This window comes from Mus musculus, chromosome 7 (assembly GCF_000001635.26).
Source record: "Mus musculus strain C57BL/6J chromosome 7, GRCm38.p6 C57BL/6J".
Taxonomy (NCBI): Eukaryota; Metazoa; Chordata; class Mammalia; order Rodentia; family Muridae; genus Mus; species Mus musculus.
The window spans coordinates 58,705,652-58,732,249 of NC_000073.6; the positions used below are offsets into that span (position 1 = coordinate 58,705,652).

Genomic DNA, 26,598 nt, shown 5'->3' on the forward strand with positions numbered 1-26,598 from the left:
CAATAGAATTCAGTTAAGTAAAACATTAAAATTTCTAGTGAAGGGGCTGGTGAGATGGCTCAGCGGTTGAGAGCATTGGCTGCTCTTCCGGAGGTCATGAGTTCAAATCCCAGCAACCAAATGGTGACTTACAACCATCTGTAATGAGAAACAAATAAAAACCCTATGGGCTGGAGCGGGTGGAGCCTGGAGCGAGTGGGGCCCGAGCAAGAGGGAGAAGGGAAGGGGGTACAAAACAAAAGAAAAGAAAAGTTAAAAAAATTCTAGTAGAAAAGAAAAATGAGTGTATGTGTGTTATCTGTAGAAATGTATTGTAGAAGTCCATTCATAATCATCACCATAGTACCAGTAATCCTTACGATTCAATTTTAGATACAAGAAGTCTGACCACAGGAAAGGTAAAAAACTGTCTGTCTAAGGTTATACATCTGTTAAGGGTTGAGCTGAATGTGATTGTCACTGTCTTCCTAAATCTAATAGTGGTTGGTATCCTGTAGCCCTGAAATGGGTGGGCAGGCAGTTCATGGAAAGGAAGTGGAAGTAGCTTATGTACATTTGGACAGCTGTTGTGTATTCTCACATGTTAATTACTGTAATTAGTTTTTAGATACTTTTGTAACATGAAGTAGGCTAAGTGAAATTTTATTTCCAAACATGGGTAGTAGTAGTAGTGTGTGTGTGTGTGTGTGTGTGTGTGTGCTTTGTTGAAAAGGCTAGCATATTCTTTGAACAATCTTTCTATTACCGAAATTTGATTTTTCAAGTTTATTTTAATTAGCTATTTGTTAATTTATGAGACAGGACTCGTATAACACAGGTTGTCCAACTTAGTATATAACTAGCAATGACCTTGAACTCTTGACCCTTGTGCCTTCACTTCCCCAGTATTGGTATTATAGGTATATGCTACTATGCCTGGCGTTGAAGTTATTTATTTATCTATCTATTTATTTATTTATTTATTTATTTAATTTTTGTTTGTTTGTTTGTTTTTCGAGACAGGCTTTCTCTGTGCAGTCCTGGCTGTCCTGGAACTCACTCTGTAGACCAGGCTGGCCTCGAACTCAGAAATCTGCCTGCCTCTGCCTCCCAAGTGCTGGGATTAAAGGTGTGCACCACCACCGCCCGGTGAATTTAAATTTGATTGGTGTACCTACACATGTGGTATCATGTAAGCCTTCATTACATGTCTATATTGAGTAATGTTGACTTACTTTCCAATTGTGTACAGATTTGCATGCTTAGAAAAGAATAGAGGAACATTTGATTATAGGTACATAGGATTGCATAGATGAAATGAGTTACAAATTTCAATCAGAAAACTTTTTGTCTTTTACTTTTTGTCTTTTTATCAAATTCTATTAACAAATTCTAAGCCAGAGGCACTTATTTTCAGTGGTCTGCAACATGAACAGCAGCAGGAATTCAACCTTCATTCTCAAATTGAGCGTTTGGGGTTCATTTTCCCCTAGTGAGGAGAAGGCTTCACGATCAGTTGACTTTGTGTATAGGGCACAGCTCAGAGATCAGCGAGGGTTCTGTGTTGTAGCTCAATTACAGAGGACCTAACAAATACATAGGAGGTTTTGGGTTCGGTTCCTAACCCTGCAAAAAATAATTAAAACACTTAATGTTGTTTTAAAAGTAAGACAATCATTACTTTTTTCCTCTCATTAATTTCTTGTAAGACAATCTGTACTGTTTCAAATCTGCACCCTGACTGTTGGGACAGGAAGAGCAACTGAGACAGAGGTTAGCCTTTATTTTTTCAAAGGTACTACTAATGGATTTGCAGGATTTTGAAAATGGCAAATAAAAAACAAAAATTACACAAGTTTTAAACTTTCTTTTTTTTTTTTTTTGCCCTAGAATTAATCATTAACAGAAATGTGAATTTTTGCTTTATATGTAGCCCAGTTTGATCTTTAGGCTATATTGGAAGGGAAAGTCAAAGGCATTGACTTTATGTAGGTTTCAGTATTTTTCGTCTTTTTTTTTTTTTAAGCAATGTCAGAAAGCAGAATGAGTCTTATTTCATTCATGATTTTTTTGCTCGCCAAATTCTCAGCAACTACAAATATTTCAAACCCTAAAATTTAAATACTCTTGCTAGTAAAGAATCAAGTAGGCATTCCTTGAGTTAATTTTTCTGGCTGCCCTATAAATTAAAATTTAAAGCTAGTTTAGTTTCTCTGCTACGAACATATTTTTATGATGTAATTTTTCTCCTTTCTTAAAACTTTTGTATAATACATGCTTCTAAATTAAGTCTTGGATCCTCCAACTCGAATCGGAAAGGTAACATTTCCATGTGCTCACAAAAGTCAGAACTAATATGAGTTAATTAAAGCAAAACAGTATTACTCCATTTAAAACAAAATGTATCAGCGGGAGGGAGGCTGCCAGTAGCTATTTTCCCTAAATGGCTAGCAAGTGAAAGAAGTCTGCTGTTTAACATGTCTGACATTTTTATTTTCACTAGGAAAGCCATTTTTCATATATGCAGTCATTTTAAACTCTTGTTTTCTTTTCTTTTTCAAAAATACATTCAAAGTCCTTAGCATGTGTTCCTATTATAACCAGTAGAAGTAATCCAATGTTTTGGGCATTTACTTTGCCTTTGATGACGCTGATATATTTAAATCCCTGTTCCTGGGGCATGCCACACAAGCACTTTTACTACTGAGCCACACCCTCAATCCAAAGTGTTCCCTCTTACTGACTGGTCACTCATGTCACAGGAAAGTTTTGAATTGATGGGAGGTTCTAAGTGTTGTGAGGGCCCAGGACAGGTGTGTGTGTGTGTGTGTGTGTGTGTGTGTGTGTGTGTGTATGAAACTTTGAGAGTTTAGCTTGTGGAACAGGGGCCTTGGCTCTGTGTGTCCGAAAAAGACAGTTCACTCTGGGAGATGGGCCTATTGTAGTTGCAGTATTGGCTGAGTTTCCCAACAAATTAGACATGGAGATTTTCATAAGTATGTTTTTGATAGCCATTTTTAGAGGACTTTGGGCTTGTTGACTGCTTATCATAGTGCCCCAGTGCCCCATATGATAGACCTTGTATGGGGTCTCAGGAGTGGTAGACTCAGAAACTTGTGCTACATTCTCTCTTGTGTGGCATGAGAAGGCTGTGTACATATACAAAGAGAATCCATGTGGACTCTGGAACATGTGAATGCCCTGTCTGTGGTATAAAGCCCTTGCACACAGTTCCTTGATCTTTGGTTGGAAGTCATGGTAATCATTTAGGGTGCTGCTAATCTCCTCTAGTCAGAATCCTAAAGCTGACCATTACTGTGTGGTGGACATCTATCTCTGGCCTTGATGTTTGTACTGGATAATTGGGTTTCATGGAATTAAACCTCTGCTTTGTGACTTGGGTATAGGGAGTGGAGGGTATTCTGTTCAGGTATGCAGAACTAAACTATCTGGAACTCAGTTGTAGCATCATTTTCTTTAAAAGGACATTCTGGTCCCTGAAGAGAACTTTCTTACAACCTTATTGTTCACAAACCAGATGGATATTTCCAGTTTCTAAGGCACATTGTGTACATACAAAAGAAATACAAATATTTGCACATGTTGTCATCTATTTTCAAAAACAATCCCAGACTCTGACAGACTTCATAGTACCATGTGATACAGCAGGCTCCATCTTTATTGTGTCCTTGCCCTCGTCTGGGAAATTAAAACTAGTTCTTTTCACCTTGTCGTAGACACAAAATGACTTCCCAAACTAGAAAGAATATAGTGCCAAAAGCAGTGTGCAATAGCTTGTTTGAAGAAACTGACTCCCGTCAAGCCAGTTTTACAACTCAGCATCTCTAGGGATCACAAGGAAATAGATACTTCACAGAGTCCCACTTACCTCAGACAGTGATGATGAAAGACAACTGGGTTTGGATCCATGACTCATGGTGTTGATCAGCAGCCATTTTCAGAGAAACTAGGTAGATGGCACCATCTCCAGTCTGGTACCCTCTGTTCCCTGGCACCCTTGCAGATTCTTGCAGACTGGTTTAATCCTGCTGAAAAGGACTAACTTTAATTGTCCATCTTGCCAGTTTGCCCTTAATAAGTTATGTCCATTTTTTAAATAAGTTTAGAAATGTCTTTATCTTTCTCTCATTTTGAACATACATTTTTAATGTAGAAAGTTATAGGATTCATCTTTCTTTTTTTTTTTTCATTAAGTTTTTTTTTTTTTTTTCAGTCTCCTTTTGCTTCATTGTTTGTTAGGAGGTTTGGTAATTGTCTTTCTCTCTCCCTCCTTGAACATCATTACTTATTTGTATGTTTACAATCTAGTTGTGGAATTTTCAGCAGTTTTGTGAGCCTGGGTCTAGCACCCCTCCCCTCCCCTACCCCTTCCCCACTTTGGAATTCATGGAACATTTTTAATTTGTGGCTGTAGTTTTTCATCATATTTGGAAATTTTTGAAAATTATTTCTTTAGCCCCAGCCTGGTTTCTGTTTACAACTGCATCAGCTTACTGTTCTTGCTCTTTTTGATTTTCATGTCACTCACGTTGCTTCCTCAGTTTCAGGATCTCTCTCTCTCTCTCTCTCTCTCCCCCCTCTGTTCTTATAATCGGTTAATCTGATTTATCTTTATAGATTTTTAAATCTACACAGTTAGTTCACATCCTTAAAAGTATTTTTAAAAATGCATTCTATGCATGTCTGAACGTGCTTGAATTTTTCTTCTGACATTTCAGACATGTGGACACATCAGCTGCCCAACACCCCTGTCAGGTCATTTCTACCATCTGTGACATTTCTGTATCTTTCTCTCATAGATTCTTACCCTCTGTAGTGTGTACAATTTCCTGCCTCTTTTTTTTTTTTTTTTTTTTTTTTTTTTGCATGCCTGCCTAACACCTTTTGGTTAGAGGCTCCCATGGTGCACTGTGCCTTACTGAATTGTGGTCATTTATGCTCCAGTATAGACAGATTCCTGAGTGGTTTTTAGATGAGCCTGGGTACATTCAGGGTGGTATGGCTGTAGACTCCCAAGGGGTTTTAGAATCAGCTAGCATACTCTGTTTGTTTCTCTGGAGGCCTCCTTTGCACTTTGCCTAGGTGGGATCCAAGCAGCCCTTTCTCCTGGGCTTACTTTTCCCAACGACTGAGATAGTATCTACCAGTTCACCTGTTGGCCTCTGAAATGTCTGATTTATCTCTCCTGGCTGGTGAGAACTAGAACTGTTGTGGAGATGCTCAACTCAGCATCTCTGACTCCTGCTCCTCTCTTTCCTCATTAAGACTTGGCCAAAGCTCCGGTGGAACCCTCTGAAGACCCCAAGAGGGTACTTTCTAGGGCTTCACTCTGCAACTTCTTGCTCCCTTGCTCCCTCTATACCCTAAGCTCTATGGTTGCTGAGTTTGAGACCAGGGTACTGCCATGCTCCTTGTCTTATTCCAGAAGACTACAGGAAAGGAAATGGGCTGACATGAAAATGACATGCTTTTGGCCTTACAGTAGAATCATTATCTATGTTTCTATCATTTAACGTGTAAAACACAAGTTAAAAATGTGTCACTTGTTTGTTGTAGGTGGGTAGATCATGGGCTGTAATGGCGTCTTTGTCAGAAGTGAGGTGTGGTCATTGCTGCAAAATAATTTATATGGAGTTGGGGCTCTTGACCACTTTTTAGAGTACTTGCAACATGCATGAACCCCTAGCTTCAGTCCCCAGCATCGCATAAAACCAAGGACATTGGTAGCACATACCAGTAATACCAGCACTCTGAAGTGGAAGTGGGTGTGTGTCTGCCAAGGTCATCTTCTGCTAGGAAGGAGTTGGAGTAGATCCTGTCAAAAATAAGAGAATTATACTTTGTTTTTTTTTTCTTAAAAAATATCCAGTTCAGAGGTTAATAATGTATTTGACTGCCAAGAGAAAATAATACTATAAATAGTGTGTTCCCATGAGTTGAAAGAAAAATAAAGGCAACCTGCTCCCCTCCTCCCCCCACAAAATCCAAACCAAAAACGGAGCAAAATGAGTATTTTTTTCCTCTGTACTTGAATCAGGTTGATTGTAGATAAATTAAGACTTAGATACTATCAGCAAAACATTCTTAGAGACTTAGGAACAAATGTAAAGTGTTCTAGGGGAAGGCTTGTGGGTGTGCTCACGGCGCCCTGCCTATCTTCCTCCGCTTTGAATGAAAAGAGAAATGTATTTATTTTTATAGTAATATTTCCTTAGAGTGATTGTTCAGCAGTAGAACACAGCACTGCATATTACAAAGCAGAAACAAACAGCTTTGTCCCGTGTACAGAGCACGATATGAAACTACAGAGGCTCTCTGTGGCAGGCAAGAAGCTTCGGGCCGGTTCCTGTTTCCTGCTTTGTTGTTTTGAGTGTGATGGATACCGTGGTCTTTGCCAGCCAATACTCAGAAACTAAGAGAGCAGTGAAAAAAAAAAAAGACATTAACCTGAAAAATGATTGTGGTTTTAACTCCTACCTTTCAGCTAGGAGCCAAGCCCAGCCCACAGTTTCCAGTTTTAATCTTAGGAAACATTCACTCTGCCGTGTGTGTGTGTGTGTGTGTGTGTGTACATATAAAGTATTTTATTGAATATTTTATTATTTCATATGATGTATTTTGATCAGATTCATTCCAACTCTTCCCCATTTCTTCTTCCTAATCCATCCAATCTCTCTATGCTATCCCCTCAACTTGCGGTCCTCTTTAAATAAGTCCATATTGCATTTATTTAAATCTGTGTGTGTGTGTGTGTGTGTGTGTGTGTAAGACTATCCATTGAGATTGATAAATAAATAAAACTATCTATGGAATGGAATAAAACCATTAGATAACCATAGCTCCCCAGCCAGGGGTGGGAACTCACAGAACCTGTTTTTATTTCATGCTAAAATGTTGACTGGCTTGATCTTTTGCAGGTCTTATGCAGGCAACCACTGATGCTGTGAATTAATGAGTATAGTGGTCTTATCATATCCAGAAGACACTTTCGTTCTGGTCCTCCCCAGACCCCGGCTCTTAACACTCTTTCTGCTTCCTCTTGCATGATGGTCTTTAAGTCTTAGAGATGAAAGTGTGATTGAGATTCACCAACTTGGCCAAGCTCTCCCCTGGCACTCTTCACTTAGAACAGTCCTAAGTTTCTGGGTTAACCACTATTGACAGCATCAACAAACTTTGCTGATGAAGTCTGAGAGTGCACGAATCTGTAGCTGGAGGGATATGATTCAGGGAACAGTTTAATACTAGGTCCATTTACCTAAATAATAGTAATAGGATCATCCCTGGACCTATGAGCTCTAAAAGCATGTGGTATTGGTCAGATTTTCAGTACTTAGGTATGTGTTTCCTTCTTGTGGTGTGGGCTTTAAATTTAATAAGGAAGAAGATTTAACCCCCAAAATGTACATTCCACTCTTCTATTTATTTATTTATTTATTTATTTATTTATTTATTTATTTATTTGGTTTTTCGAGACAGGGTTTCTCTGTGTAGTCTTGGCTGTCCTGGAACTCACTCTGTAGACCAGACTGGCCTCGAACTCTGAAATCCGCCTGCCTCTGCCTCCCAAGTGCTGGGATTAAACGTGTGCGCCACCATGCCCGGCTGCCACTCTTATACCCATAGATATAGCTTGCCATGCTGGTCATTATTAGAGTTCACAGAGTTCACAACTAGGTATGACTGTGAATGGATTTTCTTCCTAATTATGATTAGATCCGTTTCAGAGGGAATAGGTGTTGAATTAGGCTATGAGAGCAAGCGTTGACTGAGTCTGTAGCATCTCATTTGAGTCTGTGTATCTAACAGGGCTATAGCACTCACCCTGCCTACAACTTCTGGTAGCATGTCTGTTTTCCTCTGGCACTAGGGCATTCTGTTCTGTCTTAGTACTTACATTAATGAGGTCCAGCCTGGCTTGACGGGTGGGGCCATGGAAGCCTTAGGAGGCCAGGTGGGTTAGGCTGGGCTGTTGTGGGCATTGTTGGGATGCTGGTTCAAGCATAGCAGGCACTGATGGTGTCTTCCAGTCATCTCACAAAAGCTTTTAAAATCTCCTTTCTTGTAAGTTTTCACATTACTTTCTACCTATCATCCTGCCACAAACACTAAAAATAGCAGAAGTCCTAGGCCAGCCAGGGCTAGGTAGTGAGATTGGCTCTAAATAAGGAAATAAGTAAAAACAGTAGCATATGCACCATCTCCAAGGGATGCTTATTTTCTGCTGGGTCAGAGGGAGCTACTGTGAAAAACCTGAGGAGTCACTGAAGTGTGGAGTCTCCATACTGGCGGGTCCTAGAGCTCTCTCAGCATGCCTCATGATGCTCCCTTATATCTTTCCTTGGTCTTTACCTCAGAGTTCTTTCTTAGTTCCATCATCTCCTTGTTTCCAGCTGTGTGTTTTGCTGTGAGGAATTCTTTATTCTTGGTGGCAAGTTCCAGTCTGTAAGAAAAGATTGCTTCTGTCTCAGAGGTTCCTGTATGTTTTACAGGCTATGATACCCTATAATGTCCCCATTCCACCTAGGAGAGTCTTCTGGATTTGGACAGGGTACATCCTTGAGCTTGTCTGCTTCTCAGTGAGTTATGGTTGGCATGAGCCTATTGTTGTAAAGATAACTTACAAGTATTTATGTGCTTTAATAAATACCATGACAGAAATTCTTGCCATGACTTCCTCTAGGCAGGATGGAAGACTGTGAGTTCTGCCTGATGATACAATTCCAGACCCTTTTAACAGGTCCAGGTTGGGGCTCAGTGTGTCAAGGTTCTTGTCAGTACACCTGATGACCAGAATGTGACCCTTGGGATACCGTGGAAGGGGAGAGTTTACTCCTGCAGTTTGTATTGACCTTTACATGCACATTGTGGCACATCCATGCCCCTCTCCCCATATAAATAAATAAAACGTATTAAAACCAGGTTTGAAAGCACAGCTTACTGGGCTTGTTAGTGTCAGAGGTCTGGGTACCACTCCTGCACTGCCTGCCATGAATAGTGATGCTGTAGGTAGCAGGGAGGATGCAGAGTGACTGCCATTTAGCACTCATGGAATTTACTGTGTTTTCCCACACTCTCCTCTCCCTCACTTCGATGCTTACCACTGGACTTTCATAGATTCAGAATGACGTCATCCCTTGTCTGTTCCTGTGGTTGGAACTGCTTACTCTGTGTGTACCATTTGGTACGAACACATCCCAAAGATTTTGTGGCTATTAAAGGCAGTGACGAGGAAAACCCTATTGGACCCACGATTTGAGGTTTGTTTGGCTACGGCTTGCTTTTGCCAGCCATCCATCAAGGAGAACTTTTAGCGTTTTCAGAACAGTCAGTGTATCCAGACCCCTACAGGCATCACTATGTTTTGAAAGCAAGTACACAAAAATCATTTCCTAGAATATCTCAGATGTAAAAAATGACGTAAGAGACAGGTAAAAGCATCGGACCATGCCTGGCCTCAGACTGGATGCAGTGTATAGGCTGAGCATTGCAGCCACCTCCAGTTCCTTTGTGGGTGGTGGCGGTGGTGGTAGGAAGCTTCTCTGAGCTTGGGGACTTCTGCTGTGGTACCTATCCGCAGCAACTCCATTGCCTATTATAGCAAACAGCTGCACTATGAAGTGACTAGGATCCAGGTTTTTGGATTATCTGGCAGCAGATCACACAGAAAGGTTTGGGGTGTGGAAGATCTTTGAGGATTCCTTTCCTTCTGTTACCATTTCTTCCCTCACATTGCTGTGCACTGTAGAGGATGATAAGGGAACGCTCAGCAGTGTTCTCTCATCTTATGATCGGATTTTTCTATTTGTGTGCCTTGGGACTTGAACTGAGGGCCAGGCAGATGCTAAGCACTCTGCCAAATTGTGACTTTGTTACAGTCCCTTTGGATAATGCTGACTTTTAAGGCAAGTCCCCAAAATAAATGCCACTCTTTTGGGTGTTATAAAAAAGGAAGAAACAACCTTGGGATTAATTTCTTCTGCTCAGACAGTTTGTCAGGCTTGTCTTGACTGAAGTGTTTGTATTCCCCAGCGTGGGCAATCACAAGACAGCTTGCCTTGGTGGAGAAGCTCAACTTCCCCTTTGGATGATCAGCCCTGTTATTATCACCTGGGTGGCTGTAGTGCAGAGGTGAAACTGAGAGGAAATCCCACAGGAAAGGGGGCCATCTGGTTTTTCATTTTTTCTTTCTTCTTTCTTCTCTTTTCTTTCTGTATCTCATTGGTCCTATATTTGGGGTCTTTGGCAGGAAGCCTTCTTTAGTTACATGGTGTCATTCCTAGGATTACAGAAGGAGTGTGGTATGGAGGCCCCTCCTGGCCAGCTTTCCTTGCTGGGAAACCTACTCTCAGGCACAAACTGCACATATGGAATGAGAAGGACTCTGGAGTTTTCCCCAGTAGAAAATGAAAATGAAATAAAAATGAAGCAGTTAAAGCACAAATATAATTTATGTATTACTTTAAATGGGCTTTATTGCACAGACACACAAAAAAGGAAAAGTCATTCTTGTATAAATGTCCTACATGTTCATTCTTAAAAGCTCACAGCAACTTTCTGATGAAGTGCATGGGTTTCGTCAGTTAATCTTTGACACGTCGTGTGAGTTTTTTCTTTGGTTTTTAAAAGGAAATGCATTCCTGAGGAAAATAAGAACAAAAAGCATGCTTTCCATTCCCCGACCCCCACCAAATCTCTCTGAAGCATCACCTCCTAGGCACGAGCTCTCTCCCAGGCCCATCTCTCTGGCTCTTTTCCACCTGGTATCTTCTGGACCCTTTCCCTCCTTACATTGACTTTTTCTTATTCTTCTCTGTCCACACCATCCACCAAGCAGCCTGGAAGCGACTGCAGAGTATAGAGGAAACTGTAGCCATCCAGAGCCCCCTTCCCAAGGCTGCCTACCTAGAGCCTTATGGTCTCTTATTCCTACTGTGTTTTACTGTCCAACTGGAGAGTTTCATGTCCTCACAGTTATGTTGGGGATCCTTTCTAAGCCTGGGAAAGTCTGTTGTGACTTGAGTACTGAGGTGAAGCTCAGCCTTCTACATTCAGGAAGTTCTGCAAATTTCCCTCAAAGTGGCACAGTATTTGTCATGTAACTGGAGTAGAGATTCTGGCTGGTAACCTAGTGGGTGAGAGCGGTGATGTAATAGCATGTAGTGGTCACGTATGTGGACTGTCTTCCCACCTGGGAACTGAGCTCAACTGGAGGACAGCTGTGGGTTGTGCTGAAGCAATCGCTTAAGCTGTCTGCCACAGTGATGTAAGCAAAGGCCACATGAGAATGGGCCTTAGGACTGGAGAACACTTTTAATATGCAGGAAGGCTTCCTGTTACTGTCATTTGCAGAATTAAGAGCTGTGATTATTGTTCATGGGGACAAAGCTCGATTAGAAGGAACATCTTCTCAGACCACTGATGTGTTTGTCATATGTGAGAGTAAGATGTTATACTTACTCTACATGTTCTTTTCCTTTAAAAAATTTAATAATGTTCCACCATGGGGCAGTGTCTTCTGTATGCTGTTTGTATCAGGGGCTTCTTCTTACGATTATGATAAGTTGATTGGGGAAACTGTTTTGGAAAATGTTCATTGCTTCTAGTTCCAAGTTCTCATCTCCCCAAAATCTAGGGAGATTGTAGAGATTACAGGGATGCTCTTCTAGCTTTTTTTTTTTTTTTTGTTTTTTGAGACAGGGTTTCTTTGTGTAGCCCTGGCTGACCTGGATCTCACTTTGTAGACCAAGCTGGCCTTGAACTCAGAAATCCTCCTGCTTCTGCCTCCAAAGTGCTGGGATTAAAGGCATGCGCCACCACTGCCTGGCTCCTCCTACCTTTTGCTTTCCTAGTTTTTTCTGGACTTTGTTCCATTATGTAGTCCAGGTGGGTCTAGAACTTGCAATGTAGCTCAGACTAATCTTAAGTGCAAGACCTACCTTCCTCAGCTCCTGAGTGCTGGGATTGTAGATATGAGCGGTCACACTATGAGTGTGTCCCTTCTCTCTCTTTTTAAAGTGAATGTAGGTCCTTGTTCGAATGGAGCATACTGTGAAATGTCCAATAATCTTCACATATTAATGAATTTGATCTTATTTGGCCTTCAATTTTTAAGCTTGGAGTCAGTGTTTTTCTTTTAAGGCCGATGTTTCTCAGTATCTGTAGGGTTTGTTTCAGGGCCCCTGATTTCAACTTTAGGTACCCAAATCTACATGCTGAAGTTTCATATGTGTATATTAAATTATTCCTGGAAGACTTATAGCAATAGCTAATGCAATATGGTGTAATATCAGGTTAAAGTTGGGTCCTGGGAAACTGCATTAACACAGTGCCCTCCAGCAGGCATCAGCCACGTCTCCTCAAAGTGTACAGTATAGATATAGGTAAGTTCTGCTAATGGTTCATTTTAGGCACAGTGACCTTCAAGATGTGCACGACCAGATCTTTAGAAGATGCGAGTCTATTGGTTTGCATGGCAGAGCGAAGGAAGGCGTTAATGTGATAACCATCTGTAGGGAGGTTGTTTTGGATAATGTGGATAGGACAGTGTGATCGCAATCATTCTTAAAACACTGAAGAGAAAGACAGTGAGATGCCAGCTCAAGGAGGGACCTGGCACTGCTGCTGGTTTCGAAGATGGGGTGCACATTAGAACAGAGGTGTTCTGTAGAAAATGAGAGGGAGAGAGACAGAGACAGACACAGACATAGAGACACAGAGACAGACCCAGAGAGACACACACAGAGAGACAGAGAGAGACACACAGAGAAAGAAACCCTTGCGTGGGCCTCCAATTCCTTTCTGGGATCTTAAATTTGCTCATCTGTTGGGATTCTTTCCTAGAGAACTGTAGACAGTACATTTGAAAGAATTACCTACTAGGGTTGTCAAAATCTGGTATAGCATCAAGAAAGGCCAGTGGGAGATACAGAAGAGCTCCTCCAGGGATTCAAGCTTCAGCTCAGGGTGCACAACTCAGTGGCATTCTCCCTGTAGCATGATGTAGCCCCGAGAGCCCTGGATGATAGGCTATGCTATTTCCACAGTGCATTTTTGCAGTTTCTGTTCTGTTCTCCAAGAAGGAACGTATCCAGATGGAGAGGTCCCAAGTAATTCTGGCTTAAGCAGCATCTTACTAACTTAATACAGGAAAGTAGTTTTAGCAAGCTTACCCAATGAACAACAACAGTTTTGTGTTTTCTGTTGAACCTTGTTGAACCCAGTCATGTGGAACACATGTCTTCTTTGTTCATAAGAATGCTGATGAGACCTTTGGCTTTGGAGTACCAGGAAGTGTCCAGCCTCCTGCCCAGTGCTGGCAACCAGCTACTTAATAACCTGGATTGATTTTTGTGCTTTTCATTAGCCAACAAAGTTGGGCTCAGAAATAAGTATTGGGGCTTTTCTCTGGTGAGCTATGATACCACTGTTTCCCTATTACGTGGGGTGCAGGGAGAACAGGCCAGAGTAGATGCAGTGACCTCTAGGATCTGCGAAGAACAGAAATGTGTGCTTTCTGAAGAAGCAGTTCTTCTCCACCAGACTGTACAAGGAACACCACGAGTAAATTTAGGTTTGATAAATAGGAGCTCAGCTGTTGGTATTACTTCCTGGGAGTTGAGCAAGAGTGGGCCTGTGCAGAGTGCTTTTGTGTGTCTTGGAGACTCACAAACTTCTATATGTCACACAATATATATACCAGCCATACTACCTGTGATGCACACACTGTACTATCCTCCTTACCTGTTTTGCACTTGAGGATGCTTAGTCCAAGACCCAGTGGGCTGTGCAGCTCATGACTTCTCATGCCAGGGTTTAAGTAGAGAAATAACCCCTGTGTACTCTGGTTCCTGCTTTGCAGTTGGCTCACCCGGGGCATGGGTTGCTGTTTTCTGAATGGCCTGCTCATTAGAGGTGTGCATTAAATTCCATAATGTACAGGGCACAGTGTAAATGAATGCATACTTTTATGAAGACTCTGCATGAACGCCTGTCTCCCTGGAGGCACCTAACGGTTCTCTCTTTTAAGGTTAGTTATTTCAATTGGAACAAGTTTCCTTTCATTTCCTTTCACCCAGAGCAGACTACTCAAGTCCAAGGTCACTGTGTATGCACAGTTGGGGAGCACCAATAACTCACTTAGCCATTACTTATTCAAGTGATTTCAGGAATGCTCTCATTTGTAAGCACAACTTCTGTGACCTTAGGTCCAACTGTGCGTGTAGAATTTGCACACACTCTTGGTGGTAACACAAATTAGTTCTAAAGAACACCATGGCCATTCCTTAAAGGCTTCCAGTGATCTCTCTCTGGTTATTTATAGCATGCTCTAGTACTGGGATAATTCTGGAAAGAGCAAAATGGCCTAAGTAAGAGGAAGACATGCCTATTAAGAATGCACAAATATGTCTCCTGTCAGTTAAAAAAAACAATTAAGATAAAATAGAATTATATGACCCAGTCATCCCACTTTGGGCTGTGAATTCAAACCATGGAAGTCAGCGTATGGAAGAGATATCTGTAGCGCCTTGTTATTAGGGCACCACTGACAAGAACCGAGGTGTGGAGTCAGCCCTCAGCACATGAGTAGGTGAAGAATATGTGCTAGATAGCCATGATGTAATGTTATTTCACTTAATAAGATCCTGTTTTTTTGCAGCAACAGGCAAGGATGAACCCAGAGGAGTGTGCGCTAAGCAAAATAATGCAGATGCAGAAATACAACTTCCTGCTTGTATAATCTCATGTGCATGTGGAATCTAAAACAGTGGAGCTTATAGCAGCAGGGAGTTGTAGGAAGGTTAACAGAAGCTGAGGGCTGACAGAGTTAGAGCTGATGGATAAAATTGTTAGAGAGAAAGAATCCATTATTGCTGTTAAGGTGATAGATATGCTAATTAGCTCGATCCTTCCATTCTACATGGCACACATATATCACATCATAGCACACTCCACTATTAATATAGTAAGTTGGAGAAGTGGAGAGAGAAGGAAGAAGGAGGGGGAAGAGAATGAAGAGAGAGAGAGAGACAGAGAGAGAGAGAGAGAGAGAGAGAGAGACAGAGAGACAGAGAGACAGAGAGAAAGAGAGACAGAGAGACTGAGGCCCTGAGGGGACGAAGAGTTGTCTGGGCGTGAAGTTGTTAGAAGTTTGAGTAAACAGAGAAAGATCTCATGTGTCCAGGGCTTCAAAGGCCTGAGAAGTTTATCGGAGCCCAGGACCCACTGAAACTACACTGAGGTTCTTTCAGTGTTTTCTTTGTCAGTGTTATTTTGCATACATTTAAACATTTTTCTATTAAAAAATTTTACACAGTAATATAATTGTTGCACCTTATATTGCCCTTTGCTTTTTTTTTTTTTCACTGTGACAGTGTTTTCATCTGCTCTACCCAGGCCCCAGGGAGCTCAGTGTCTTACTAACAAGTTTAAAAAAAAACAAAACAAAACAAAACAACAACAACAACAGCAATAAAAAAAACCTAGACAAAAACAAACAAAAACTCTAAAAAGGATTGGAGGCGATGGATGTATTGATTAAGTGTTTTGGCTTAAAGATTTCTCAATGCAAATATTTACGGAAGCACTGCATTAAACTTCTATAAGTGGATAGGATGCCTTGTCGGGTAAACAGGCAAAACTGTCTGGATTCTGAGCAGCATGGCTGAGCATCAGGCCCTGAACGTGGTCTGCTGCTGAACTCTCTGTGGTTGGCTTACCTGTTGGGAGATGGCCAGAAGGTGTGGCGCTATGGTCTAGACCTTAGAGTTTGTTTGTGAATCCACCCTTCCAGTTGATCTGGGTCACACCCACTCACACTGCTCTTCCTGGGCCATGTATTCTCAGGGATTTTTCTTTTATTTCTTTCCAGAGTGTGTTGATGCCACTTAGTTGAGTGTTTTGTTTGGTTCTTGCTTTAAACAAAAGTTGTTTTTTTCTTTTTTTAACTTTTGTGGTTCATCTCAAGTTGCTGGCTACCTAAGACATGCTCAGCCCTCCATCAGTAACGGAGGGAACCACTTCAGGTGAAGCAGAGGAAACCTGCAGGTACAAATGGGATCTTTAGGTGGGATTATTCTTTCTGGCTTGTAGATCTGAGGGGACGTGTCAGATCTGAGAGAGGGGATTTGGCAAACTGTCAGGATGTCCTGGAGGCTGGGCTGTGTGTCCCCAGATTGCTGTGTTCTCTGGCCATAGGAACCTGGAAGCTGTCGTGCCAGATTGCAATCTAGCACTTCACAGGCAGTAAAAGGGGCCCCTTTTTCTGCTGGTGACTTGAAGCTCCCCTTTGTTCTGGTGTGCCCTGGTCATTCTGTAAACTGTCCAGACTGGCTGTGGAAGGACATCTGATACCTTGACGCTCCCATACCTTTTGATATTTGTGTCTTTCCATGATATGTCATTCATATGGGCCTTTTTTCTATAACAGATGATCTATACAGCTATCTTTAAGGGTCCTGGGAGACCCTCCAGACTTCTGGCCAAAGGTAGAAGAGTGCTGACAGTATGTGCTGCCCCTCTCTACACAGGAGGACATGGGATTGATCTGGGTGTGGCCTTTCCTGGGATTCGGGCCCTGAAGCAGGAGGGACACATTGTTCCAGGTACTTCCAATGTACATTCTGCCCCAGGGAGATCAGAATATTTTGTTGGCTTTGGGGTTCATTTTTTTTCCAGTAGGCAGGATTGTTGTGGCCAAGTGTACCCACTGTGGGTGGCATAGACAAGCTGTGCCAACAGGTTATTTGTTATCAGTGACAAGAAGAGGAAGGCAGCCATTTGAGGGGCCTTCCCTTGCCCTGTTAAGAGTCTAGCTTCCCAAGTTTGTGGTCCAACAGACTTTATAGGGGTTGCATTTTTACAAAGGTCAAGTATACCACAGCAATGTGTCATCTCATTCGTCATAGAAACCTGATGTAGCAGAGGGTGATCTTTCTGGTTTGACAGATGTCATAGAGTGTGACCTAGACATAGAACCCATGCTCAGGGTGAAAGTGATGGTTGACGGTGCTGTGCAGTTCAGACAAGGTATCTTTAGGTTCCCATTTCGCATGAGAAGACAGTCGCTGATTGTTATGGGTGCCAAGTACTTACGCAGAGGAACTTTCTTGGGGTTATCTGCCCTAGGCACTGTAGAGCCTAAGGTCCCACTTCCACTTGTCCAGTGCTGAAGGGTCAGGTGCTAGACTATACTGAAGATATCTCAAGTCTGTGAGAGAGTCTTTAAAATAGTAATCTAAATTAAAAAAAATAACAGTATAAACTTGCAAAGTGGGAGAGAAGGGAAGGAGGGACGTGAGGTGAGGTGAACATAATCATTGAAAGGTGTGTGGGGGTCTAGAGCCTGTAACAACTCCCCCCTGCCCTCACACACACAGGGCTAATAAGGGCTTCTCCAATCCTGACCAGTGGCACAAGGAGTCCAGAGCCTTGTATTTTGTGAATCTTTTTCTGAAACAACAGCAACAACAACAACAACAACAACAACAACAAAACCCCAAAACATGACAGTGTGCTGTAATACAGAAGAATCTAGAGGACATATGTGAAATAATCTAGCTATGGACAAACACTGCTTATCTCGACTGGTGAGGATCCCTTCTCGACCAACATTTTTCATATTTGTTTTCCAGACTTGGATGTTTATGTACACACAATGAATTGTCTTGGGCTAGGGCACAAGTCTAAGCAGGAATGTCATTGTCATTTATTTATTTTGTATGCCCCAAGTGCATAAAGGTAATTTTGTGCAATGTTCTCAACATACTTTTGCTTTGACTACAACATGTCACATGAATCCTGATTAAAAAATCTTCCTCTTGTAGAATTGTGGAGACACACAAAAGCTTTCCCATGTTCTGGTTAAGGTGCTTAGTATGGATGTGGAACAACAACAACAACAACAACAACAAAAAACCTACACAGGGACAGACAGAGTAGGGTGGCCAGGGGCTGGAGGTAGGAGGGAGAATACCTAGCCTTGGTACTATCAAGATGGTCCAGAGGTATCTTAGTCAGGGTTTCTATTCCTGCACAAACATCATGACCAAGAAGCAGTTGGGGAGGAAAGGGTTTATTTAGCTTACATTTCTACATTGCTGTTCATCACTGAAAGAAGTCAGGACTGGAACTCAAGCAGGTCAGGAAGCAGGAGCTGATGCAGAGGCCATGGAGGGATGCTCTTTACTGGCTTGCTTCCCCTGGCTTGCTCAGCCTGCTCTCGTATAGAACCCAAGACTACCATCCCAGAGATGGCACCACCCACAAGGGGCCTTTCCCCCTTCATCACTAATTGAGAAAATGCCTTACAGTTGTATCTCATGGAGGCATTTCCTCAACTGAAGCTCCTTTCTCTGTGATAACTCCAGCTGTGTCAAGTTGACACAACACTAGCCAGTACAGGAGGCTATAGGTGCTTGTCTGCAAGACTGCAGACTGTAGTTCAGCTCCATTGCAAGCTCTCTCTCTCTCTCTCTCTCTCTCTCTCTCTCTCTCTCTCTCTCTCTCTCTCCTTCTCTCTCTCTCTCTCTCACACACACACACACACACACACTCACACACACAAAATAAATGTGATTAAAAATTAGAGAATATATAGCTATTGTTTAAAGTATCCAAGGTTTAAGACATTGCATGAATGTTTGGTTATCTGTTGCACAGCATGGCTGGTAACTATACTTAATATCTATTTCAAGATTGCTGAGTTGATTTTAACTGTCCCCCTCTATAAACACACAAAGGTATGTGATGATTGATATGTTCAATAGCTTGTCTTGATCACTGCACTGTGCATATATATCAAAATGTCACATTGTACCCATACATGTATTTTGACAGTTATTAATCATTTCAAAATCTAAAACATAAAAAATGGAAGAATTATTTCTCAAAATGCAAGAAGAAGAAAATCTGACCAGTAGGAACTCATGCTGCTACCACCTTCTCCAGCCACAAATTGTCCCTATACCTGGCCAGTCAGTCCCAGAGGAAACAGACAGTGTTCAGTTAGAACACACCTGTCCAGGATGTGTGTGGCATTGCCACCTGCTAATGCCTTTCTAACTGTGAGGGTCACCTGTAGATTGATCCATTAGTACAGGCTATGTCCCACAGTGCCCATGGAGGATGATAGTCCTCCCTAGAGACTCATCTTCAAGGCATCTGTGTAAGTCTAAAAGTACCATAGTCCCACTGTGGAGCTCTCCAGGTTCCAGTCATAGCTGGGGATGCACACAGGGTCACAGCTAGATCTATGAGATACCATTTGTGATGGATGGCTTTGAACTCATCCTTCATCCTCAGGTTCTTGAGAGTTACAATTACAGGTGGGTACCGCCACATCTGGCTTGTCTTTGCATGCCCCAGCCACTTCCAAAGCACTTACTTTCTCTAAGGAAAGGGAAATGTAGTTTTTCAAAGTTATAGGCAAGAACAGCAGCTTAGCATCATGCATTTCTCAGCATTCTTTCCAGTCAGACAACCTAAAATTAGAAGATGGGAGTTAACTTATTTGGGGGCTGTCAATGACTTGCAGCTGGGTGTTGTATTACCCTCCTTTGCCTCTCAGTATCTTCATCCTTGGAGGGAGGCTATCACTTGCTCACAGGAACACAATAAGGACAATGTAGTTATCTTGGGGGGGGGGGGGTCTCTGCTCATGGCCTCCAGTTTTAGAGTGTGGCCACCAGCAGCGAGGGAAACAAAGTTTGCTGTGAACTCTAGTGCCATTGCTTATTCTCTGCGTATAATTGATGAGAGCATTTTCTCTCTGTGCTGCCACCTCTCTTACTTTACTGAATAAAGCTGGGAGGTGAACTCCAAGCTTAAATCACAGAGGTGTCTTGTCACTCCACAAGTGGCATCACAAGGAATTGCATCCTAGTAGCACTTTTAAATTTCATATGTAACAACGCTTCTACTCCAGTGTCTTCATTCACCAAGACATGCTGTGTTTATTTACGATCCCATAGTGATCATAATTGTGTAGGCTGCCATGATTTAGGACATTTGCTGTAAATATATTACCAGGAGATATTGCTCTGGTGGCATTTTTAGAAATGAAAGCTTTTTTTTTTTTTTCTGTCTAAAAGAGGTTGCTTTTTAGGATGTTTAATTCTGCATTGTGGAGAGAAGGTAGCACCTAGAATGGCGTTGGTTGGGGTGGGTTGGAGGGGTGCTCTCAGTGAGGGACTCCAGCAAGCCTCAGGAAGCACCTCCATCATGAATGCAGGCTGCTCCTCTTTGTGTGTAAGAAAGCTCATTTGCCTTTCTGGCTGTCAGTCTTCTCATAAGGCAGAAGGGAGGAAAGGCTCTTGTTATCAAGTCCTTTAACATATAGTTCTGATGTGGAGGAAACAGGGCCATTGGGGAAATGGTGGTTTGGACTAACTGTTCTTCTACTGCATACAGGGGTGCCATGTGTCCAGGCTTCTGGGAAAGACCTTGACTTCATACAGGTTTGTGGGCAGCATTAGTCACATTTCTTGATTGTAGGATAAGCATGCACAGGGGAACCCTACTTTCAGACCTGAGGAGCAGAGCCTGCAGAGATTAGGGGGACCAATTCTTTGAAAGGTACAAGCAAGGGTGCTACCTAACCCACCCTGGCCTGATTCTCCTTGCTTTCATGGCAGAGTCTGCCAGAAGGACCTACAGGAAGCTGTAGTTGTCTATTCTTGGGACACCACTTCAGCTTGCCTTGGGAAAGAAGCTGGCATCATGTCAGAAAGCAGACAGTGCCTGAGCCTGATAAGCAAGAAGGGTAACATGGCATAGGGCACCTGGCTGCTTCAGGAGAGTATGGAGTCAGACAATAGAACCTAGTGAAGACAAGCCTCATAAGAATATTCACAAAAATGTGGAGGGCAGTGAGCACCTAGAAGGGGAAGTGGTGAAGGCGCTTTTGACAGAAAGGACTAAAGACATTACTGAGAGATAAGTGGAACAGTTCCAGTGTTGGACTCTACTATGTAAGGAGAGGAGGAAGGCAGTGTGTGTTGTTGACATGGGTATAGCCATGTCCAGGATCTCAGCCTCACACTCATGGAGGACATGGCAATACCTATTTTTCTGGCAGTGAGACGCAGAGGACAATGACAATGCTGTCCCTTCTTGTCCATGTGTGGGTATTGCGTGCAGAATATGTCCACCATAGCTTTTCCCTCTGGGATGTTTATAGAATGCAAGCTGTTCCTCCACAGAGACTGCTCCTCCTGAGACTAGCTAAACCTACCTTCTTTATCCAGCTGTGTATAACAACTCTGCCTCCTTGTTTTTCTGCGGATAATAACCCTCTTTTTGTGATCTACCTTCATGTAATAACCCAGCCTCCTCCATCCTCCTGTATTTACTAATCTGGCTTCTTTGTTTCTCCTTTATGTAATAACTCTACCTTCTTGTTCTGCTGTGCACAATAGCCCTGACTCCCTTGTTCAACTCTATATAACAAACACACCAAGTGTGTAGGGTGCTGTTGTTTGTCCAGCAGGGAACACAGTCAAGACAATACCAGCTTTTCTGTCTGTCTGGGGGTCTCTACTCCCTCACTGCCCTGGTCAGTTCCAAGTCACTGGAAGCTGCACAAGGACTCAGAAGACTTATATTTAAAAACAAACAAACAAACAAACAAACAAACAAACAAACAATCAATCAATCAAACAAAACCTAAGCAACAACAATACCCCCCTCCCCAAGCCCTCCAAATTGCATTTGTTTCTTACAGTATTGGGGATCAAACTTAGGATGCTGTGTACCCTGAGGAAATTACATCCCCCATCCCAACTATATTCAGCCCCTTCCCCAGTCAACTACAAAGTATATTTTAAGAAGTGAACAAGAGTAAGACCATATATCATCTTCCTTGGCCCTACATAGGTATTTACAGAGATGTCTTGTTACTTCACAAGTGGGATCAGAAAGAATTGCATATCAGTAGCACATTCAATTCATATGTAACAACCCTTCTACTCAAGTGTCTGCATCCATCACGACGTAGCAGTGTTTCTTTATAGACCTTGAGTGATGATAAGTGTACAGCTTGTCATGACTTAGGACATTTGCAATAAGTATGTTACTGGGAAAAGTTGCTCTGGTGACATTTTTAGAAAGCTTTTTGTTGTTGTGGGAAAGAGTTTGCTTTTATAATGTCTGATTCCTGATTGTGGGGAGAAGGTAACACCCAGAGTGGTGTGGGTTGGGTTAGATAGACTGGAAGGAATGCATTTAGGGAGGAACAGCAACAAGCCTATATGTACACTGTTTGGTCCCACCTGGAAGGTTGTATTACCAAGATGTTTAAAAGACAAGGAACAATTTTTGCACCAGATATTGAAATCAGGGTGACTCCCAAATATTCCAAAGCAAGCAATGTAGAAGCTCACCCATCACATGCTCTGAGTCTCAAGGGCACTGTCTTGAGAATTCTTTTACCCAGAGGAAGGGGATCCCTCAGTCAGTTTGCCTGAAAATTCTTCCCTATTCCCAGGGAATGGTAGAATTGATTAGATATCTTTTGGTCAGACAAGTATGATGTTGACATGAAAAAACATAGCAATAGAGGGAGAGAGAGAGAGAGAGAGGAAGAGAGAGAGAGAGAGGAAGAGAGAGAGAAAGAGAACAGAAAGAAAGAGAAGAGAGAGGAGGAGGAGGAGGAGGAGAGAGGAAGAGAGAGGAGAGGGAGGAGAGAGGAGAGATAGACTATTAGAATACAGTAGACAAAGCCAACAATTCTATACAGAACAGAGGGGCATTTCCATTCACTGGGTGAAAAGATGGTTTTATAACTAGAGTTAAAAGAACTGGCTGGCCAGGAACAGTGTGCTGGACACTGTTGTGGTTTGAATATGAAATGCACTCAGTAGGTTTGTATGTTTAAAGACCTGGTTGTCAGCTAATGGTGCTCTTTTGGAACCTTTACAAGGTTTTCTCCTCACTGGAGAAAGTGGGCTACTAGTGGGACAGACAGACCCTGAATGGTGATACTTCAGCCCCACATTCTGTTTTCCATCCCTTGGCACCCAGACTGTGGACATGATGTGGCTTGCCACTTCACACATCTCACACTTCAGATCCTTTCTCCACCATGGTAGCCATATCCTTTTGAAATCACGGATTTAAAAACAAAACAAAACACAACCCTCCTTCCTTTAGCTGTTCTTCTCAGATATTTGGTCACAGCAAGAAAAGGAATATAGACCCTCACTCAAGTTTTAGCATAAAAATGAGTATCAAATGGTTTGAATGTTTAAATGTAGTTAAGGAAAATAGTCTTGTACTCACCCCACAATAAAGGAAACTAGGAAACACCACCATGCCCAGATGTTTCTAGAGTTCCTCCCGGAGACATCAGATGCATGTAATGGTCTACAAATATAAAGCCATGAGTCACACCACAACTCACACCAAAATGCAAGAGAGGTGTTGGGGCCAGGGAGGGAGAGAAGTGGGAAACAGAGAAAGGTTTCTAGTTTACCTGTAAATGCTTCCACAGGTCAGGGGTCAAAAACAAAACAAAGCAAAACGGAAGTTAGGAGGAGGTGTGCAGGTGAACTTAAATCTTACAGATTTGGGTATCCAAGTGATGTCCTGGCTAAGTGCCTGTGGAGACCAAGGACCGGTGTGGTTTTTGAAAATTCCTTACTATCAAAAGAATGACCACCTTAGAAATGATCATCCAAAGGTGTTTTAAGACTGACAGAGTTTGTATTGCAATCTTGGTTCAGGTATCCTTTTGCTTTCCTGGGCCGGTGTACTTCCTAGGAAAAAGTCATTTATCATGGGTGTTACTGAACAGTGCCACTTTGGCATGCATAATTGTGCTCTTTAAATAGTTTGGTCTGTTCTCTTCTTGTCTGGGAAATTTGGCCTGCTGGCCTGCTCCCAAAGAAGCCAAGGGGCTTCATGTCTGCTTGAGCTCTTCTGGGACACTGCACAGAGCTTTCTGACTTCACCGTGGAGTAGACAGTGTTTCCCACTATTTTAATTATCTTATTTTTGTTTGTTTGTTTGTTTTTTTTGTTTTGTTTTGTTTTCTTTTTTTGAGCTTGGTTTTGTCCAGTAGCTTAAGCTGGGCTCAGACTCAGTTCCCCTTTGCCTATCTGTAGCTGTGTGCTTCCACACTCAGCTTTGCCATTCATCTTGATGTGTTGTGTTTAGCATACATGCAATTAGAAAATAATTTAGCAAATGGATTTTTCTTTGTTTTACTCACTCAGTTTCAATTGGCGTGCCAAAGTTGCACCTATTTATGGGGTGCAACTGATGTTTTGACAATGAACATTGGGTAACGTCCTGTCAGAGGGTGCGCATGGGTCTTGCCATTTACCTGTATCTCCTTGGTGGTAAAAAATTCATTCCATTCTCCTAGCTTTCTTGAAGTATATGTCATTGTTATCCAGAGTCCTACAGCTATGTAGTACAAGACTGCATTCATTTCTCTTGTCTAACCAAAACTTAGCACATGTCTACCAAACTATTCTTCCTCCAACCTCCCCACTGACTTATGTCCACTGCTTTCTTTTCTGCCTCTCTGAGCTCCCATCCCTTCCTCATCTGGTGTTGCCTTTCCCCCCCCCCCCCCTCTTCCCTACTTCTGTGAGATCAGTTTTTAACAATGTGAGATCAGAAAGTACATTTCATGCTGATAGTTCAGGCGATGGTATTTTTAGTAGTTTTAGAAGGCTTGGTTCAGAAGAGCCACCCGCCGGCGTCATCTTTCACTGCCTCTGATTTCATGTCAGCTCCTGAGTCAGTTAGCACATGGTGCTGAAAGAGCAGATGTTTGAGCTGTGGTAGAAGGAAGAGCCTTCCCGGGTGTTATATAACACGTTTGGCTCAGGTTTCTGCTTCGAATTTTGCCCATTCTGTTTCAGTGATGAGTTCGCACCTACATGATTTTTAAAATATGTTGCTCCTGTAAATGTTTACTTAATAATTCATTTTCCAGAATATTTTTCTTGGATGCTTCAATGTAACACCTCTCAATCAGGGCCAGTTCTGATGCCTGAGAGGCTTTTGGCAATTTCTACAGCTGACTTCTCCAGTTAGGAGGAAGGGTGCTGGCATCTTTTGAATGCAGGAGTACTTACTATTCAGTGTCCCATGATATGAAGACACCTTTCTCCAGGCAACTACTACCTGGCTCCCAGCTACTGGGTAGGCACAGGCAGTAATATGGCTGGTTCAAAGATAGCCTGGGCAATTTATTGAGACCCTGTCACAAAAGTAAGAAAAAAAAAATAAAGAAAAGTAGAAAGAGAGGCTATTTCTCAGTAGTATAATACCTGTTTAGTATGAGTGAATCCTGAGCTCAATATCCAGTCCTGGGAGTGGGAAGTGAAACAGAGCTGCCCAGCTCAGCATGTCAGTGGTGTTGCAACTGTGAAACCCTCTAAAGCTCTTATCTCTTATTCTAGGCTTCCTGTCTCCCTGTTTGTTGAGTAATGAGGGTATAGAGCGTTTAGATAACTTGAAAAGTGTAAATTTCTGTTTCTTTTGGACTCCATCTCTTTATCTCTGTTTTTTTGTTTCTCCATTTTTCCTCTTGTAAACACAGGCACACAGTCATATATACCTACACTTGTCTGTCTGTCCATCATCTGAAAAACAAATCACATGAGAGGATTTCCTACGTCAATAGAAGGAAACCATCTCACTACTTATTTCGCGAGTCTCTGTAAACCAAGAGATCACAGACAAGGTTGAAATAGAGCAAAGACAGTTTTATTTGAGAGCAGATTAAGGTTGCAAATTTGGAGATAGTGGGTATGCGCTTCGTCAGGGTCAGCAGGTGAAGCCTGATGCTGATGTAGTGGTTGTGCTTGTATATTTTGTGGATCTCTGAAAACTCGGCATCCGAGATGAACTGAGCTCTGTAGCACTTTTCACATCCTGTAATGGATTGTCAGGTTCTGAAATGTCTGTTAGTGGTCTGTCTCCTCTCAGTAAATCTCTATAGCCTATCTGTGCCTTTTTAAAAAAGCATTTATTCACTCTCCCCACATTCTGCAGTCCTTGACGTTTTAAAAAATTTTTAAATTTTTTTTTAAAAAAAATTCAGTCCATTTCAGGGTGCTTGGGAGGCATCAGATGAGCAGATCTGAGTGATGGGCTCTGGTCCTTGTGCTTTCCATTTTCTTGGATGCCTCTTCTGTGGACCTTACTATATGTTTTACCTTTAAATTTACCAGGCCACGATGTACTTTGGGGTTTATAAACACATCTGGCTGCTTATAAAACAGGACGCATGGACACATCCAGGCATGCTTGGCCAATGGAGTTTCTTTTGGTTTAATAAATGCAATCACTTTAGTGGTAATGTGCCCACTATGTCTTAGCAGGATGTCTTAGCAGGAAATACAAGGTGACAGAGACCAGAAGATACAAGATCCCTGTTGTTACATGGATTGCAATTAATAGGATAAAGAGAAGACCCTAACCATGTAGTCATATTTTAATGATTATGTTGGAGATGTACCTCTCTGTTGTATTTCATTGAAACCATGTGAACAGTTGCAGGCAGTGTCTTTCTCGTAAACAAGACACATTTTAAAAGTGTGCCAGCTTTCGTTTTAATTCCATACCACAAATCAACTATACGAG

The 26,598-nt window shown here is 42.1% G+C and overlaps 1 protein-coding gene and 1 long non-coding RNA gene across 5 annotated transcripts in view; one reads left to right on the plus strand and one right to left on the minus strand.

The window, feature by feature from the left end:
* The window catches only part of Atp10a (ATPase, class V, type 10A), a 174,103-nt gene that overhangs the window by 49,510 nt on the left and 97,995 nt on the right, over window positions 1–26,598 (plus strand). The window lies entirely within an intron of this gene.
* On the minus strand, window positions 1,330–25,374 carry Gm39019. Its single transcript, XR_003946773.1, has 5 exons — window positions 25,281–25,374; window positions 23,278–23,361; window positions 5,735–5,815; window positions 3,869–4,025; window positions 1,330–1,605 (listed from the first exon to the last, which is right to left on the minus strand). It is a non-coding gene; the product is annotated as a predicted gene, 39019 (long non-coding RNA).